This window comes from Neltuma alba, unplaced genomic scaffold (genome assembly GCF_004799145.2).
Source record: "Neltuma alba isolate B1F8T4 unplaced genomic scaffold, ASM479914v2 tig00003340_pilon, whole genome shotgun sequence".
NCBI lineage: Eukaryota > Viridiplantae > Streptophyta > Magnoliopsida > Fabales > Fabaceae > Neltuma > Neltuma alba.
In genome coordinates, this window is record NW_021633242.1 from 40,336 (window position 1) to 60,361 (window position 20,026).

General features: G+C 33.2%; 1 pseudogene; it reads right to left on the reverse strand.

Moving 5' to 3' along the window:
• Positions 1–3,882: 3,882 nt before the first annotated feature.
• Positions 3,883–3,990, reverse strand: LOC114741264 (uncharacterized; annotated as a pseudogene).
• Positions 3,991–20,026: the final 16,036 nt, after the last annotated feature.

The window sequence follows — 20,026 nt, forward strand, 5'->3', positions numbered from 1 at the left end:
TATTATGAAGGACATTGGATTTCGGAATTAATCCTAAATTAATTCCGAAATTAATACAATATCATATATTGCGTAATCTGATAAGAAATTAATTAAATAATACAGTTTATATATTAAATCCGTCTTACAGATTTAATTCACCTATTCATTTAATTCAAAATAAAGATATGACGGAATTATATTTGATTTATTCTAATAAATCAAATTTGAGATATTATGTTATACCTTATCAATTTAAAAATGATATAGATTTAATTTATCCTTATAAATCAAATCTTATAAATATCTCTTATATCATATAATATATATACACGCGAATTTATATATATATACACGCCCACTTTAGATTATTCATTGAATCTAGACATATCTTAGATTCAATGAATCTGGACATCATAGCTCGTGTTGGGCTATTTTGTGTGCGATCCTGTAGGCCCATATGAAGTTGGCAATGGGCCATTTACTATAATGACTCACAAGTCGTAAGCGGTCTCTAGGAAGACATCACGACTACCCAAATCATATGAGGATCGATTAACGATGTAACCTTTCATACAACCATATCACGTCCCTTTTGTCACACGACATTTTGGTCATGGATGAGGCATGGAGAATGTCATCCTCCTATTCCTGACTGTTACTTTCTCGATCCCTGAGTAGTCTGAGTATAGAAATGGAACTACCTTTCCATTATAGTATGGCCATACATTTCTCAGACTCACTCATTGAGGGGTCCAGTAATATCTCTCTATGAATGTGAAGGACAAATTCCATCTTGACCATTCACATTCCTCCATATGAAAAACCACTAAGCCTGAATATAGTCTTTATGATCACTCGGTCAAAAGTGACTTTTGACTAGGTCAAAGCTGAGTGTTTCTCATGTAGGAATCCATGATGATCTCAGGTCGAAGGGCATAGTGACATGGTTTGTATATGAGAGAAGCTTATGACTTAACCCATGCAGCTCTCTCATAGCGGGTCGGTCCAACACCTTGTACTCTTACATGTGCCTATGACTTTGATTTATATCTCTATACATCTTCAAAGTCATACTGGTCTTATTTCATCTCTGCTCTCACATAGATGACCGACCAGGGACATTTAGGATAAGATCATGAGTTATCCAAGGATAGTCATCACAGTAAACATGCAAATAATATGATAATATAATTAAGAAATTCATAAATCAATAATGTTCATAACATAATGATTGGCCCCTAGGGCACAATTTCCAACATTAACAACCATCCTCTTCTATGCTATGCAAACTACATGAATTCCAAACACAACCTATGCTCAAATCCAAGCCCATATAAGGAACTTTGTATAGGGAACAACAGAGCATTGGAAACACACATACCTGATCAACTGGAATTCCATGTGCCAGCCAAAGCAATACGGAGGGAGCGGGCTTAAATCACTGGATAACCAAAACACTACCTTCCTAATGAAACTAACATATATTGTTGTTGCTAAGCCTGATACATTATGGGTTAGAGTACTCAAAGCCAAATATAGAAGGGACTGTAGAACAATGACTAAGAAAAAGAAGGTTAATGCTTCCTACCTCTGGAAATGCCTTGGCCCTGTTTGGAATGATTTGGAGCTAGGGTTATTTTGGAAAATAGGGAATGGAAAATTCATTCATTTTTGGACAGATCACTGGATAGGAGACCTCAGGCCCCTACTAAACTTAGCGTTCAAATAGCTAGATGAAGAAGAGCTACAAAGACTAATTGAGCACTATGTTTCTCCTAATGGCACTTGGAGGTGGGCAGAATTTAGCCACCTACTACCTGAGGACATTTTAAAGCTTATCGCTTCTTATGACATGGCTCCCCATATTGGGACTATTGACAGCTATTGCGGGCGCTTGACAAGTAAGAAAAATTGCAATTAGCTTCCAACATGCTCATACAGGACAACTATGAAGATGAAAGCTCCTTTTGGAACCTTGCCTGGAAGTAGCCAGGACTCCAACGTATTCACACCTTTCTCTGGCTTGTGCTAAAAAACAAACTCCTAACCAACCAAGAGAGAGTTGGAAGACACATGGTTGTGAGTGGAACCTGTGATATATGGGGCAAAGCAATTGAGGATGCTGACCATGTTTTGTGGACTTGCAGTCTTGCCTCAGCATGTTGGAAACTTATTGTGCCTCTGTCATTGCAATCATGCTTCTTTAACCAAACTTACACCGACTAGCTGCTGGAAAATCTTTGGACAAAGAACAATAACTTAATATGGTGCATTACGTTTGGACCACTCTACTGGAAGCTATGGAACACTCGGAATCAACAAATCTTTTGTGATGATACTGCTCAACCTCACTGCCTGGTTAACCAAGTGCTATCTCTTAGCGATCACATCTTGAACACTAGAAGTCTGTTTATGCCTTAAGTCTAGTTTGCATTTCAACTCTGTTTTGTCTTGTCTGCTATTGTTTTTTGTACTTTTACTTTGAGTTAATAAAACTTCCCTTTTCACTTGAAAAAAAAATTAGACAAATTTCTTGTCCTATACGTAAGATCTCAATAAACCCAATTAAAAACAACTTACTCTTATGCATTGTCTAACTCTGACACTTGTGTCAAGTCTTTCTCATTCTTACAAACATAAACATGCCCATTGCTATTATTGTACTTAATTAATTGTCAAACTCCAATATCATCAATAAGATTCAATGATGTTTTCCTATCAAAACTAACTATGTATTTCATTTTATATTGACAACTCCCAAGCCAAACATCATTTACTACCATACTTTGTAGTTCTTCGTCCATTATCCCTTCACTGATCAATCTTTCACTTATAATACCCCCTTTATATATTAATTTCCTTATAAGGTCTTCACAAATTTCCTTCCCACATGAAAGATGCAAAATAATTGTTTCCCACTACTACTAGTCATTTATAATATATTGCTGCATATCATTTAAATATCAATTTCAATCAACTTTTAATAATCAAAGACAGTATATGTTTACAACAAGAATTTGCAAATTGACAATATAAATACAGGTTTTCACAACACTAAATTGCCATTTCCCTAAACAACTCGAATTTGCAAATTTACAATTCGAGCACATATTTTCACAAATTCACATCACCGTTTCTCTGCACATTTAGCTTTCATATAACCTGTTCCAGTGCATTTATCCATTTCCTTTTCATTTCTGCCTCCCTGAGTTCCTTCAACGGTGCATTATAGTCATCCATTCTCACCCACTTTTCAAAAATCACAAACACCCTATGTTTAATAACTTCAAACAAGAAGAGGATAACAATTTCTTTCTAAAATTAAAAGCACCATCAAATTTTTTCTCACTCACTACCTCTTTATCTATGCATTTAAATACTCATTTTTTTTAGTTATTTACCCATTACAACCCACCTGTGCTCAACAAGTCAGATGAAGAAAACAAAAATTTCAAAAATAAAATTTTACCTCACACACCAAGTACTAGTGATGATCACAATGCATAGGGCAGAGTTACGGTTTCTCTCTTACACCAACACTGACAGTGACTTCCCAAAGACAGCAAAGAGATGCACCTTCAAATTGACCATCGGCCACTACGTTTTCTTAGCTCATTGTGGTGGATAATCTTCCTTCATCATTGCATGGTATGGGGAAGAAATGGTGCCAATGTCTCCTTCTTCCTCTTTCTTCTTTCTTTTACAACATTAAAATTGCTTTTTATTTTCACAGGGCACTAATGTCTTTTGCTTTTTGCAATTAATTTCACTTTGCCCCCTCGGTCTTGCAATGAAATTTTAGAATGTTTTGGGGACTGTTTGAAATAACTTAGCTAAAGTAGTCTTTAATTGAAAATTTTTCCTTAAAATTATGATAAAATTGATGAACACTGAAGCATAAATGGATAAAATTTTAATAGCATGTGGGCCAATGATCCAAGTGTTAGATGTTAAACCAATAAGAACGTATACTACACTTGATCTTAGGCAAAAGGCCGAGAAGGGTATATAACAAATAAATATAGTAGGATTTAAGAGCCCCTAATAAATGAATTATGCCTTCAAAAATTATAAATTAAGCTTATGCAAACAAAAATCATCAAAACACAAAGAAGAATAAATAGACATATATGAAGATAAATAAGATAAACAACAAAAATAATGTTATTAATAAATAAATACATAATATTATAGCATAGTAAATAAATATACATGTGTCATATATATATATAAATTTAAATCAAGACAAAATAATATTGTAATAAAATAAATTAAATAAATACAAATTTATATTTAAATATAAACAAAAAATAAATTTATAATTATATAGATCACATTAAATAATTATATATAATATTATTACATATTATTGTGAATAAATTACAAAAGTATACATTTGGTCTTCTAACTTTATAGAAGGTTTCAACTTGGTTTTTTAACTTAAAAAAAATACATTTTTAGTCCTTTAACTCTAAAATAATTAGTCTTAAATAATGATTTTTTTATTATAATCAAAGTTAGTTTAAAAATTAAACTTAATATTTTAGTATTTAGGAATGTTTTATCAACGTTCAAGATCTTAATATTGTCATTTTTTTGTTAAATATTTTAGGGTTAATTGACTAAAAGTATTTTTTTTAAGTTAAGAAACCAAATTAAAACCTTGTGTAAAGTTGAAAGAATATTAGTCTAAATTATATAAACAATATAACTTAACACACACAGAGAAAAATAAATATATATATATATATATATATATATATATAAAACAACCTCCGTGAAAGAAAGGAGAAATATAAACATTACAAATTAATGAAGAAACATAAACAGCATAAATGATATGCATTACATAAAGTAACAATATAGATAGCAAATGAAAATGATAATAAATTATATTAATTGTAGAACAACATAAATGACATAATATTTCACAATAAAACAAGGTATTAAAATGACCTAAAATAGTAATAGAATAGCACCATAATGTAAAATAAAGGGAGAAAAAAAACATAATATTTCACATAAATACACATAACATAAAATAAAAAAATAATACGTAAATATATAATGCAATAACAAAATTATAATGTATTGAAAAGAATCATAGAATAACATGAAACAATAACATAATATGTAGTAAATGTGTAGAAGTTAAAGATGATAATTGAACAAGGAGATAATTAAGTGAAGGGAAGCTAACACTCAGTCACTTAATATATACCACAAGAATACATTATCCTACAAAAAATTTGTTCATACCTCAAATTTTCAGTATAAAATCATATTGATAATGTGTTATAAAATAGAGAAAATCAGAATGTAGGAAAAAGAATAGCAAGAAAGAATCAATTGGGAGGAAAAGTAAGAAAGAGTTTCCCGTTCAATTGTGAGTACCAACAGCTTGTATACATAGCATCTATTTACAAACTTCCAACTATTAAAGCCTAACATTAATGTTACCAAAAAAAAAATTAATATAATGACATTAATCATAAAAAAACTCCTTCTAGATTATTTACTGGAGAGGTTATGAATTTATAACATTCGAAGGTAAAAAATTGTAAGAGTTTGGAGTTATAGACATTTGCATTCCCAATATTTATAATATTAATAAGTTTTTAATTAATGATTTTTCTCTATTGTATGCTTTTCTCTACATTCTGTCAGTTTCCTTTTCTTTTCTTTTTACTTTTTACTTTTTATTTTTTTTGGAGCAAATATCAGTTTCAAACTTCCAATCTAATCCATCGAATAAAGGAATATTTGGGTGTTTTCTTAATATAGATTTCTGTTAGATTCTTTAATAAAAATATGATATATATATATATATATTTATATCCTTAGAATCTATATTGCGATGACTTTTATTATTTTTAATTATATTTTAATATTTTAATAAAAAATAAAATATATATTATTAAATCCCATCATTTGATGTTAAGTTATAAACAAATTCATTCTGTGCATAATTCACTTTATTAATATATAGAAATTCGAGGAAGGAAAGTTTCTACTTACTTTTTTTTCTCTTCCACTTTTTCTCCACGCACTTTCTCCACCATTATCAACTTCCAATATTTGACATTTAATATATTTAATAGTATATTATATAATATTAAACAAAAAATATATATTTATAAATAAATTTAAACTATTAAAATTTAAATAAATAATTGATAAGTAAAGAGGATAAAAATAAAGAATATATAAAATATTTTCTTGAAAACATACAAAGTTGAAGTATGTAATATATAAAATTTTTTATTATATTCAAGAGTTTATGACTTTACTCCACAAATTTATAGTAAAAGAATTTTTTCTCTTTTCTCGGTCAAAGCAAATGTATACATAAATATATAAAACTTATTATATATATGATTCCGAAAATACTAAACTAAATTCTGTTCACATTCAGAAAATATATAATAGGATAACTCATATATCTATATAGAAAAGAAATTCATTCAGATCAAATTAGAGGGTGTGATATTCATAATAAGACTTGGATTAAAAAAAATAGAGATATTCAGATTAAGAACTCTCATCCTTTAAAAAGGCAGTTAGGATTTTGGACATTTTAATTTTGTAAAAATAATTATATGACTTTTTTTATTAAAAAAATGTATCAAATAATTAATGCCATATCAATTTATATTGTTTACAAGTAATTATACAACATTGAAAACCAATACTATTAAATTTTGCACCAAAAATATAATCTTTTATTAAGTTATATATTTATGATGATATAATATGACAAATAATTTTATGATATCATTTAGGGTGCATAATAATTTAGTGAACAGAATTTTGTTAGGTCGATAAACCAAATTTTATTTTCACAAGCTAGATTTATTTTAAGTTTCAAATTCCAACTCAAATTTACTTTATTCGATTATTTAATTTGAATATTAATTTTATATCTAATTTTATTAGTATACTTTTGCTTTATTTCATTTCAATCTAATTCGGTACCTTTCTATTAATTTAAAAAAAATGGTAAAAAAATAATTTTAAAAATCATACCGATATTTTTTATTATTTATAATGGAGAAATTTTATTAAAATAAAGAGGTATAATTCTATTAATATGGTTATTTTTCAATCAGATAAATATGGCCAGATTTAAAAACCATCTGTAAAAAATATGATCATACTGTTTTGAATGTAGGTTATGATAGAAGCTATATATACGTCTTTAAATTATGATTGGTCAAGGTTATTATGTGAGTGTGAAAATACAAATTTTTTGATAACAAATATTATTTATAGATAATGAATAAACTAACCTTTTTTATTATATAAAATATAAAATACTACTAGTCTGGAAATATAATGCTTTTCTTAACTTATAGCTCTAGACAGTCATTGAGTTGCTAATTCAACAAATTTACTTGTGAATTTCCTCCTTTATTATTATTATTTTTAAAAATGATACAAAATTGTTACCGTAAATACGAATTAATAATGATTTATTGTTTCAAGTGATCAATGTGTTATATATCGCTTTATGGAAATTTACTTTTAAATATTTTATAGTTAGATGAAATGAAATGACAAAAACATAATATGAGATAAACTTATTAAAATAAATTAAAACTCAGAACCTAAGGAAATAAAGGGACATATCAAAGTAAGAGAAATTAATTCATCAAATAAAAATTATAAATCAACAGATATAAATTGAAATTCAAGTAAATTTTGCAAATGAAAAATATTTTATAATTCTTTAATAATAATAATGACGCATAAAACGCATTATGTCATAAATTGTTTTCCCCCAGATAAATTTGAAACTTTTACGATCAAATGCTTAAAATAGGTATATATCATATATGAGCTCGACTTTTCATAAATACGATGTATGCATAAGTCTTTTTTAGCAAAAACATAAATAAAAATAGTAGGTGGCTATATATATTCACAATTTTTGTATAAATATTGATTATATTTTTATCTGTCCTTGACAACTTTAATGACAAAATACATTTATACACACGCATATATTACATAGGATAATTGTGGGTGGCTACATGTATTTCATGAGTCGGAGGGATAATTTTTGTTTAAAAAAAAGCATTAAGTGTATTCAACACCCCTAAATATTTTTTCAAGGCATTCAATATTTTAAAGGAAAATGACATAAAAAGAAACCTGAAATTCTTATATGCCAATTTAGGAAGCTAAGCATATTAAAATACAGAAAAGAAAGTCTTGCATTATGTGGGATTTTGGAAATGTTCTTAAATTACCCAAAAGCCCTTCTATCACCCAAATAAAACACATTTATGGAAGAGAGAAGAAGTGTGGTGGGAGTTGGAAACAAAAGTTGGAAGGGAGCATTAACATGGGATTGAAGGTGCAATGCACAGGAGGAAAGCAAGTGGAGGTTAACATTTCATTTACCATATTCTTCTTCTCCTTCTTTTCTCCATGTCCTTTATGCGTTAGATTTTTCTTCTTCTTTCTGTTGGATGGAAATGTCGTCAGACTGAGGTTGGTTTTGAGATGGTGAGGGTGGGGAAGCAAGGAGATATTGTTAGTATAAAGAAGTTGTAGGGAAGGACGATAATAAGAGGGTGAATGCATAGGGAAGCAAAAACATTGAGGGAGAGGGGTTTGATAGTGTGAGAAATAGGTAAAAATGATTAGTATTAGAGAATGGGACAATGTTGAACGAGAATTCGAATAATGGAGTGGTTTTGTCAGGAGAAAACGAAGCATGAGTATGGACAGTAAATAAATGAGTGTTTTGTTGCAAATTATTAGTGTCAATGTTTCAAACCCTAATCTGGTCATGTAAGGTGATGATGATGGTATTTTTTTGGTGAAATTGAAGTGATGAAATAAATGTGGTTGTTAAGTCATATAAACATTATTATTCTGTTATTAGTGTAGGTAATGATGCAAAATGACTTTCAAAGTTAGGTCACCTTATAGGAAGGAATTGTTCTGTTATTTTCATGTGGGTGGAAAATTTGTGTCAAATGATGAAAGTGAAGTGAGATATAATGAATGTAGCATGAGGTTAAGAAGCATTAAGGATGGGCTCTTACTTGAAGAATTGATGTTAATGATATGTGAGTGGATTTGTGGTGATGGAAGAAATTGTAACATTAAGTACACAGTGGCCTTTGATGAGAAGACATTAATTGACCTTCATGACAATACTAAAATGTATAATCTTTTTCAATACAATAGGAATAGTGGTAATGTGTACGTGGCAGAAAAAGGTAAGGAATTCCCCAATCAAGGAACAATACAAAAATGTAAGTGCAAGTTTGTCTTAATTATTTGTTTTCATTTGTAAACTTTATCTTGTAATTCATGTTAACCGCTCTTGTCATTGTGAATGCAAAATAGAGAGATTCATGGGTATGTCACAAGAAATGGAACTAGATGCGTCTCCCATTAGTTTTGGTTATGATTATGCCTGGCTCAGTGAAGAAAATGTTAGTGAATGTGACAATGATGGAGGAAGTGGGTTACCTAATGTGGACACATCTATCAAAGTTGAAGATATTGATAGTGGAGGGACACAGGGAAGTGAGATGAGCAGTGTGAAATGAAGGGGACTTTTTATAGGGGTGGGTCATCGTTTTTTACATGTAGATGTATTTCGAGTATCTATATACAAGTTTACACTTGCACACAAGTTTGTGCACAAATATGTAAGGAATAACAAGGAATTCATGTCGATGGGGTGTAAAGTTGAAGGTTCTCTGTGGAAGCTATGTGCAAATCATATGGGAAAGAATAGTCATATGCTACTAGTGATGACATTTATAAATGAGCATATTGATGCTACCCAAGATAGTTAAGAAGTCATGTATAGTAGAAGAGCTAGTTTGAACTCATCAATAATAATTAATGAGGTGAGGGATTATGTAAACAAACATACTTTTGAGATAAGGAAGAAGGTTAAAAGAGAGTATGGGATTGATCTAACATATGAAGAGGCTTATAGAGCAAAAGAAAAGTCCCTAACATTATCATGTATCTAAGCATCATCGAGCTCTAGGTATCATCAGGAACTTACTTATCTTTCTCTATGTATCAGTTCCCAGTACAACCATCCACTATCATGTTCTTATTCATTTCCTTTCATCTCTAACCTCAAGAGGGATCTTGCCTGACTTTACTCTTTCTAACTTTCTTTACCTCTTGACCAATTATTCTTATGGTCAGGTATTAATCACCATACCCTTATCACATCACACAGCAAACATTTAATCACCTTGCTATGTGGTATCTAGGTCATGCACCTAGGTCATCCTTGACCCTTCATTCATTATCATTTAATCTCTATCTCTCTTGGTTCACTATCCCTTAGGGATTTCTATCTCTATTCAGGGATTTGAACAAACCTCAAACATCTCATCCTATTACCTTACCTCTATCGAGGTCACATCAATTACTTAAGGTATAGGTTGACATTCAGTTCCCTTACTAGGGCATTGACTTGTACCTCTGACTGGCTTACTGTACCCTTAACCATTCATTTCTATAGTCATATGCTAATCATAAACTGACCATATTACACAGCAGGCATTGATCATTAAAACATCTCCGCTGTATGACATTCCAGTCAGGCACCTTTAACCAATCACCCGAGGCTAGGTTGTCACCCTGCTTCCTTATTTGGGTCTAGACTCCTATTCTTTACTGGCTTACCATACTCTTAGCCATTACCCTCTGGAGACGTCTTTCAACTTTAACTCATTCCTTGGTCAAGCTCTCTCAGCTCAACCATTCATCTCCTGAAGGGGAGTCTCTTAGCAATGACTACCTATTTCTCAGGTTACTCTCTATCATTCCTTACTTCTCTTTTATGTCTATTTCTTTCGAAGAAAATACCTAAGCTTTTTGTAATCCAAATGACCAAATAAATTTATTAATGAACAGTGTAAATTATTTTCCTCAAAATTCAGAGCATAAAAATTTTAAATTTTAAATTTGTTCTGGTTGCCATAACCATTTGCTCTGATACCAAAAATGTAACACCTCATGTTTAAATCAATTAACTTTCCTTGTGGAAGCATTTGGAATCACTTGAAGGCTACAATTGATGAAAAATCAAATTTGAAAATTTTCATTTACGGGTTACTATTCATTGTCACCTTAAAATGTGACAAACTTCAAAAATTCATAACTAATTGTAGAAAAATTGAAATTGAGTGATTCCAAGTTCCTAAACTGATTTCCTTGAAATTTGAGCTCAATTTCCTTTGAAAAAGTTACTGTTCATTTGGTCATTTTCGGATTTTACTGTATTTTGCCTAACTTTGGAAAGGCTAACTTTATGCTCGGTTATCGGAATCTGGCAAACTACCTCTCATTTTAAAGAGAAACATCAGATCTCTTGCTTGCTAAATCTTATGACCTAACTCATCATTTGATAGGTCAAACTGGAGCTACAAACTCACTGCTCTAGGACTTACGTTTTATCCCTTAACATCTCTTTAATTCTTTTTATTTCTTTGGCATACATAACATAGCCTTACTCTTTCCCGTTTATGCTCCTAGCTTTCATTCATGCCATAATATTTATAATTAAATACATGGCATCATTGGCATCCATAACATAGTTCACAAAATAGTATAATTATACATTTATCAACAGTCTCATCCATTAACAAGAATAATTCTCGCTTACTTATCCTTGCTTGTCATGCCATTATTGCCCATCATTGATTGACCTAAATGGTTGGTTAGGGAGGGGTGAGATTCGGGGGAATCTCAATAGCAAACACTACCCATAAGCATGCAAGACATAATGCACTGCATGACATGTTATAACATTAAACACATGAATGCCATGGAAAGTAAGCTAAAGCATTTCATGCTTCCATAACATATTGCCAAGGCAAAAACATAACATAAACTTGCAAAACATAACTTTGCAAACATTTCATCATAGCTTAGTCACATCATGGCAACACAATCACATCATGCAAGCATACATATCAAGCACACAGTATAGGTAAGTTCACTACCTTGTAACATGGCTTTCCCCTTGCTTTTCCTTTGATTCCCTTGTCTTTCCAACCATGTGGACATTCGGTCAACATCACCAAACATCCTCTTGGATGTTCCAAGGTCCTAAACATAGTCACATTGATCATACAATCCATTAGGACCACTAGATTACATAAAGTTCAAGACTAGCTTTCTTGAACCTCAACCCTTTCTCTTAGTCTTAGGGTTTTCTTTACAACTTTTCTAACATAAATCTTATCATTTCCCATCCTTATTATCCATTTCTTGTCAATTAGGACCACTTTAGATGGCCTTAGATTCAAGAATACCAAATCTGGAAATTTTGCTTCGCGGGTATTGTTCATGCAGAATTTTCAGAATTTTTGCTCAATTTTGAAAATTCATAATTAATTCTAGAAAAATCAAAATTGAGTGGTTCCAAGTCTCACTGAAAGCTCCTTAAGTTCAATTTACATAAAAATTAGTTTCAGGAACCAATTCTACGCTTAACAGCACCGGAATTGTACGGAACTCGAAACTCTTCCAAAAGTTCAATACTGTTTCCAAATTTCAAACCCTAACTTTGAAAAATCACCAAAATCGTACACATATCTAAATAAAGTGTTCTACCTATGGATTTAAAGCTCACAGAGTTATTACTTTAAGCATGAAAAATTTCAGAATCAGATAAGCACAGTAACTAATCCGAAATAGGCATAAAATCAGGTGCTATAACCATCACATACCTGTTTTAGAGTTTGATCTGGCTTGGAACCACTTGGCCTTTTTTTCTCCCTCTATTTCTCTCTCTCTAGAACCATTTTGCAAGAGCTTCCCCATGGATTCCTTATGCTTAGACGAAATGGTAGGGAGGGGAGGGGGTATTTATAGAAAAGCAGACTGAATCTGGACCGTTGATCTTAAAAATACGTGGCTCGATGGGACCGTCCATTTCTCTTTCGATCTTACGGTGACAAGTGTCCTATGACATTATGTTTACCTCATCATGATGATATCATGCTTACATCATCAAGCCACATGTCTTTAATCCAACCGCACATGTGTCTTGCATCCGACCGTACATGTGTATTCCATCTAGCCGTACACGTAATATTTTCTTTTCTCATCTAACTGTACACTTGTCACTTTCATGTCCTTTCATCATTTATGGCATTAAAATAGGGGAGAAAATAAGTGGAAAATTCGTTTGCAAAAATATTTTCTTAATTATTTCTCGACTTATCAAGCCAATCTTGCACCATATCAGATAATTTCGAGTCTTGACTTACCCTGTACTATTGGGACAACTTCTTCTTAAAATTCTGGCCAATAAAAGGTACATATATGGCGCCATCTCAGAGGAGCATAGATGAAAATAATTGGCTCTACTGACAGGCTACTTAACCTTACTGAGTCATGCAGTAGATATTTTACTATAACAGGTAGACAAAAGACTTTCTAAAATATTCCCATACTATGTTTTAATTTTTATGCTGTCCATAAATATCTTATGGTGACTCAGCATGATGACTCGTAGTAGGTGTCATCATGATTACGCTTGATGACTCAGCATGATGACTCTTCGGTGTCATGATTACGCTTGATGACTCAGCATGATGACTCATCGGTGTTATGATTACACTTGATGACTCAGCATCGTCATGATGTGTAACATCCTAAGTCTTATCGGGTTTTAATAGCCTCTTTTGGGTTGATTTTGAGGATAGATTAGTGATTTAATCTTGATCTTGGTGTTTGGGGTTGGATTTGAGGTTGGTTGGAGGCATAGGTGAACGTACCCCTCTCAGGGTATGTTCAACTTCGCCGCGGCGAACCGGGAGTTTCAGAGGGGAGTGTCTTCTTGGGAAGGTTTGGCCGCGGCGAAGTCTAGGGGACGCCGCGGCGAAGTTGTTCTGGTGAGCGAGGCTTCCCTTTCGGGAAGGTTTCGCCGCGGTGAAGGTAAGGACACGCCGCGGCGAAGTTCTTCTGGGCGAGCGAGAGTTTCCTCTCGGAAGCTTTCGCCGCGGCGAAGTCGGTTTTTTTCAGGCGAGTAATCCCTCTCGGGATTAGTTCGCCGCGGCGAAAGGTCGCGATTCTATATAATCGCTGGAGGGTTCAGATGTGCGAAAATTGGAAAATCTGAAGGAGGAGAGAGAAGCTCTGCTAGGGTTTCGTGGAGGAGGCTTGAGAAAGGCATTTCTAAGGATCCATTACCTCAAGTAAGTGATTTTAACCTCTAATCTTCTTTCTTTCTTGAAATTCCATGGAATTTATGAGGATTTTTGATGGAACTCTAGGTTTTTCTAGGTTGTGATGGAATTGAGGTTTTTGACCGATTGTTTTGAGTTTAATTGATTGAATTGGGTTAGTTTAAGTATTTAATCAGTGTAGTTTCCTTGGATTTAAAGAATCTTGAATTTTTGGAAGTTAGGGTTTATGGAATTGGATGATTTGGGATTGAGGATGATAATGTAGAGATTGATTTTGAGTTTTGTGAATTGGGTTATGTTAAGGAGGGTTAAATTGGATGTTTAATCGGTTTAGATTTGTTGTTGGAACCTTAATTGCTCAAATGGGTTGTTGGAGGTTGAATTCCTATAGTGGGTCCTTGAGGTTTGAACTCTAATTGATGCTTGGAAGGAGACTTGATGTTTTAATAGACTTTGAGGACTTTGGAGTGTTGTTTTGATAGTTATACCCTTTGAGTTGGGTAAAGTTTTGATGGGAGATAGGAATTTTGTGTCCCCAAGTGTTGTTTTGGCCACATTATTAGTTTGAAAGCTAATATATGATGGTTGTGTGTTTGTGTGCTTGTGTAGACCGGTTGTGAGTCTTGGTGGTGCACGGGGCCACATCGTTGGTTGTTGTTCCTTGCTCAGGCGAGAGGTAACCACTTTCCAATCCTTAGTACTTGCTTCTGTGGTATTGTGAGTAGATTTGTGCTTGTGCTCCAATTAGTAATTGTGTTCGAATTATATGTTGTATATAAAAATGGAAAACCGTCTTGTGGGGTTTGGATTTATGATGAATGAATTTGTGGAATTGTGAAAGATATGCCGCTGAATGAGGTTATTTGTGAAATGATTATTACTCTTGGTTATGATTTGATCATGATGCATTAATTGGGAATTTGGTGAGAGTTTTGTCTGTTACTACCACGTGGTAAGGCCTCCATTAATGCATGATGGTTGGCTCTTTACGTCCCCCATAGTGAGGGATAGGCCTTCGGGCTCATTACGTCCCCCAGAGTGAGGGATAGGCCTTTATGGCTCCTTACGTCCCCCATAGTGAGGGATAGGCCGGGTTCGGCTCCTGAAAATCCCCCAAAGTGAGGGATTTGGTTGATGGGATTGCATCATTTCACTTGCATAAATTGTTGTGGCTATCATTATGTATTATTTGTGAACTGCCCCACTTGACACCTCACGAGCACCTATTTAGTAGTACCTAGTATTGGAAAGGTTGGTTACTGGGACTTTGTCTCACCCCGTGGTTTACAATGTTTTCAGGAGAAGGTTCTAGGTGAGCACCTTCGGGAAGAGACGCAGAGGCTTGAGCTGGGTTAGCTTTAGGCCTCTAGCATTTGTATATGTATGAGTAGTAGTTATATTGCCACATTTAGGACCGCTTTTTGGTATCTTTGATTTCCCGGCCTTGTTGTAAACTGAATAGAATGTATCTCCCTATTTTGGTTGGCCGGAGGCCATTGCTATTGCTTTATGGAATATGTTTTACTTGGTGGAAAAACTATTTTGATGGGCTGATTTTGATGTATGTGTTACCCGGACCGGAGGCTCGGAGGCCCAGTGAATATGAATGGATTATTTTAGTTGCATGCAACGTCTATCGGGTTGACCCGAGTTTGAAAGTAAATTTCAAAAAAAAAAAATGAAATTTTCCTTCTACTATGGTAGCTTGTATTAACAACTTTCCTTTTCTACCATAGTAGTGGTCTTATGAAGAGTATTGATGTTTAAGCAAGAGGGTTTTACAAAAGGGTTTTACATGATGGCTCTTAGATATTTTCTTTGGTTTTGTCTCCTATTTAGGGGACAAAATTATTTAATATTTGACTAGAGCATTTTATTCAATCCAGAGCTCCAAAAATTCATCCAAAAATATCATAAAATTCCTCATATTCTAGAGAAAATCTGTGAATTTTCTCAGGTCATAACTCAACCTATAGCCCCACTTAAAAATCATTCTTTAAAATGCCCTTTTCGGCACAACTGGCTTTTAAGTATTCTTAAAGCCATTTTGCTGGTCTTCTGGGGATGAGACTAATTTTATAATTTTCTATAGTCTCTTAAATCATACATCCCCATTTTACCATAATTTTCTGAGGTTTCCTTATGACTCAAACAATTAAATCTACCTCTACATCTCAAATTGAGCTATAAACTTATAAATTCCTTTTAAGTTAACTCAAGGGTATTTTCATCATCTCTCTTCACAAAAGAGCCTTAGAATATTATTTCTCATTTTCTGGGATTTTCTTAGAATTTTCTAAGTACTTTTCATTTTTACCCCTGATGGCCGTAACTTTCTGAATTTACGGTTTTACCCCTGCTTAGGCTCAACCTCATAAAACCATCTCTTTGAGGCTTCTAACTTAACCTTTGGTCTGTATCTAGCCTCTTTTCTCTTTCTAGGCCTTTGAGACTTTACTGGAGCCTCTAACTTTGATTACCCTTTAGCCCCTTAAAACCTTCACTTTGCAGTTTAGTCCCTAAAACTGCTTTAACTTCCTTTCTCATCTTTAAGACCTCTACTAAAAAGGGGTTTGGTAGCCTATCTCATTCAGGCTATTTCTGATACTTCTAGGTCTCAAAATCGGGTGTTACAACGATTGTATCAGATCAACATAATGCTATTATCGAAGGAGTGGTATCAATATTTCATGGTCAAAGGCATGTCTTTTGTTATAGACATATTAAGGAGAATTTTAGTTCAGAACTCATGAAATTGAATAAAGGGCATACAAGGACAAGTGACCGATCAAAAGAGGATGTACTACATGTGTTGGATAAAATTGCATATGAAGGACGGATGAAAAATTTGAGGCAGCAATAGATAAGATGAGAGACTTTTCTCCAAGCTTATCAATCATGGGGATATAGAGAGGTGGGCTAGAAGTGAGTTCCCATATAGAAGATGGGATAATATTACAAGTAATATTATAAGGTCATTCAATGCATGGATAGTGAATGAGAAAAAGCATACTGTAGCCTAATTGATCTATGAGCACTGAGAGAAAGTGGCAACGAAGATGCATGCCTTCTATGTGGCTATGACGAAATGGAAGAATTGTGTTGATCCAAATACAGACAGTAAGGTGATGGATATGGTAGCTAGCTCTAAGTATATGTATGCTGAAAATTATGGTGGAGGAAGAGTAAAGATGACAACATCACGTGGAGATCATCAGCTTGATCTTAGACTACACCAACGCAGTTGCAAATCTTGGCAAATGACAAGGATCCCTTGTGCCCATGCTTGTGCATCCATTTAAGTTGCCCACAACAATGTCCATGATTATATTGATAATTGCTATAAAAAGTCATCATAAGAAAATATTTATGCTCGTAGTATGATTCTTGTAGTAACAATAGACATGCCTCACTCAAATGATTATTATAGGATAGGAAATGCCAAAAAGCAATTCTTGCTACCTCTTACAACATCTCAACATCCAGGAAGGTCAAAATCAAAAAAGGATGAATCACAATTCCAAAACAAACAAATATACAATTATGGAAGATGCTACCACCCTGGACACATGAAGAGGAATTGCAGAAATCCTAGCCCATCTTGAAGTTGGGAGTATAGTTAGAATTGTTCATTTATTTGGTGTACCTTGTCAACTTTTTTGGGACTTAGGTTGTAGTAGCCAGGTGCATTTTTGTAAGTAAGATTATAAAAATGTCAGTGACAAGGGAGTATTAAGTGTAACCAATATATTAATGTGCACTTGTCATTGAATACATGAAAACAAGTTATTGTTATGAAGATGTTTTTTTTGTGTTAATAGCACATAGAAAATTGTCACTTTTCAATTTAGTCTTCTTATTCACAGTGATGTAATTAGGTTAATTTGATAGTTTAGGTGAAAGTGATGTTATATATGAAGAACTTGTTATTTTATGTTTCATTGTTGTTATTCTTAGATTAGTTGTAATTATTGAATATCAAGTAAAATTGAGTCACTAGGAAAGAAATAGATTGAAACAGTACATATTGAAGTGGCTATTGTCATCGTCAATTTTCGTCTAGTTAAATTCTGATTTATTGATGTCATAGAGAGAAAAATTGACATCATGTATTTGAACCTACAATGATTTACTTACCAGTGACAAATAAAGACACGCTCCAACATTGCAAGTTCCTTTCTTCTTCTCCTCCTCCTCTTCCTCCTTCTCTTTTGGCATCTTCACAAAGTCTTTCATTTCCTTCTATAAGTTCTTAATAATGTATATTGACTAGTGATAATTTATAAACCCATCCATTGCGCAACACATCACTTTCAACAAACTTAAATGTACATTTGTGCTTGGACTAGGACATAAAAGCTCCAACTGTATAAAGCATAAATAGGAACTCAAAATTGTCATTTTCTATCCTGAATAATATCTTTCTCAGTATCTGGGTAAATAGAACCTTTCGATATGTGTCCTTTAATCTCTTATATGTTGGGTTATCCTCTCCAACATCTAATTTGACTTTCTACCCACTGTAGGTATGGTATAGCTAGAAACTCATAGGCATCTTTTGCTTCAATTGCCTCTACTTACCCCCTAATGGGTAAATTGATGTGTTGGTGGGTCACAAGATCTCAAAAATGGCATAAGTAGACCACATGGAAGTTGCTTCATATACACATTAAGCAAGTTTCCAAATCCTATCCTCTCAACTTTCTGCCTTAACTCCTCATTCTTTTTCACAATCTCAACCAATAACTTAAATCTGGGTAATGAGCAGGATATATAAGGGAAGATCATACTTCTTCTTCTCACCTTTCTCTGGCTTCGATTTCTTTGCCCTCTCAATATACCTATCTCTCTCTTCTAGGTCAACCCCTTCCATGCCTTCCCCACTTCAATTTTTTATTGTACTACATTTTTACACTTCTTTCCTCGTTTTGCCATATAGTCCCTTGTAAACAACACGAGTCCATTGTGTACTCATTTGCTTATGGACCCTACCTCTTCTTCTAACACCATCTCATATACTTCTGCAAAGTCATCAACATACGCTTATTAAGTAATAAATGTTATACATATACTAAATCTTTGGTTATGTCCTAATATGTTATTGTCATTTCCAGTTTCTTCATTGTCATTATGAACATGCCCAATGGTTTTTAAAGCCGAACCGGTCCAAGCAACAACCCATATAAAGGCATTAGGCCGCTTGAATGGTTTAGCCATTTTGAGTCGTCATTTATCCTTTTTTTTTAACTGTCAACCGTGTTTGGGCCAACAACCATTCCGAATCCAAAAGGGCAGAAGGGCGTCAAAAAAAAGTTTAAAAAAAAAGAGCCCAAAACCTGTAATCTTGTATTACTAATTTATTATATTTCAAAAAATATATTAAAAAAAAGAAGCCCTTTTCATGTTTTGTCACGAGTGCCCTAACCCTAGCAGTCGAACTCAAACTTCTCCGTCTCCCTATCTTCTTCATTCGTCCTTCATGCTCTACCATGCTCCGTTATGCTTTGTTTGTATGCGCTGTCGTCTACTATCATCTACAAACTGGTTTTGTTTCTGATTTTGTCTCTCATCTTTATCCATCATGTTACCATTATTGAAGCTTGAAGGTGTTGAAAAAAGCCAAGTTAGAGAAATAGAGACTTGAATTTAAAGGTGATCATAAATTTGAAGTCATCAAAGTCCAAATCTATTGCATTCTAAATAGGTAAATTATTCTCTGCTCATTGGTATTTATGAAGTTTTTGCTTAAATATTCTTTGAAGCTTTGTTCTGGGTTGTTTCTTTGGTGAACCTCTATGCTCTTATTTTTTTTATTCTCAAATATCTTTGAATATATAGTGTGTAAGTTAAAAACT